We start from the raw sequence: 1,491 nt of genomic DNA, 5'->3' as shown, positions 1-1,491 counted from the left end.
TCTGTATATGTGTAAAATTATCCTCATACTGCAGGGTAGTTCAGAGTGTCATGTTTAATCTGTGTATCATGTGTTGTATAATTTCCATATACACATCCACGCACACATGCATATAAACTTTAATTTTTTGCATATATATTTAGTTGTATATATGAGCATACAAATACATGTGTAGATGTATTTTTTCATCACTGACTATAGCACACAGGATATTGACTGTGCTGTTTTTCTTCCCTTTAGAGAGCTCTAGCACCAGTGAATTCTATTTGTTTATGTTGTCTCTGGAGGAGACAACCTTTACCGATATAATTTTTACTCCAGCTCAGCATTCAAAGAAGGTTGTGTTTTAAAGCTCACATATTCCCACCCCCAAAAGAAGAAACACAAGGCTGCAATTTGTCTTTTTAACTAAGCTATGTGGGTCTGGGTAGCATTAAAAAAAAAAAAAAAAAAAAGTGTTGTCCTTGTCACCTGCCATTTTTCTAGCTGACTTGACACCCCCAGGCTTCCCAACAGCTCTTTCCAGCAGGAGCTGTCTCGGAGCTCTTAGCATCACCAAATAATTGAGGTTGTCACATCTCTTGTTCATTGTTTTTTCCAGGCCTGGAAAAAATGCAAATATTTCATTGTAGTCATTAATTTTCCCATCCTTTTCTTCAAGCATCTCATTGGTTTGATCTGATGAAAAGGGCTGAAGGCATTATTGCAAACACAGTGGCATCCAGGTTCTGCCTATAGTGGGGAAGAATCTCATCAGATAAAGTCTCAGGGAGGTCATCAATCACAGTTGCTGACAACCATTTTGCCTTCGTTTGTTACAGATGTGAACATGCTTAATTATTTGTAGTGTAATTAGTTCATGAAATGTCAGGAAATGTCAAACTGTGTTCACAGCACAGATTTTTGCGGCAAAGAGCAATGAGAGCAAGTGTCAGTGGGAGACATGGAGGACTGATGGGGGGAACTGTGTCTGCAGGCAAATGAGGGAAATGGCTTGGGGGACAAATGAGGGTCAAAATATTAAGATTAAAGTTTTGAAAGGGAGACCTTCAAGGGAGCCGAGTAAAGTGGGACATGAATGATGTTACCATGCAGCAGCAATTCAAGCACATGTCTGGAGTGGGAAGAGGGAAGTTAAATCAATATTTACTCTTATTTTAATTTGATTTGAGTAAACATTGGCTTTTGAAAGCAGATCTTTAGAAGAAATTCAGCAAAATTCCACCCACAAGTCTCTGACACTGAAAAGGCAACCTGAGAGAAGAGAACAAAATTCTAGTGAAAGGAGATTTCTGACACTTTATTAATTTTAAAAATTTTGAAATTAGCAATATGTGCAGTAATGATGAAAAAAAATCATAAAAAGTAGATTAATGTGTTGTCTAAAATTACTGAAATCCTTCTTTCCCATAAACTGTGTATTAGCTTGGCTTTCTGTACCTGGAAGTCAACCTACACAGTGATAGTATCTCCATGCTTGAACCCCAGGTG

The sequence above is a fragment of the Lonchura striata genome, chromosome 13 (assembly GCF_046129695.1).
Source record: "Lonchura striata isolate bLonStr1 chromosome 13, bLonStr1.mat, whole genome shotgun sequence".
NCBI classification, from domain to species: domain Eukaryota; kingdom Metazoa; phylum Chordata; class Aves; order Passeriformes; family Estrildidae; genus Lonchura; species Lonchura striata.
Note: the sequence above shows the minus strand (reverse complement) of the source record.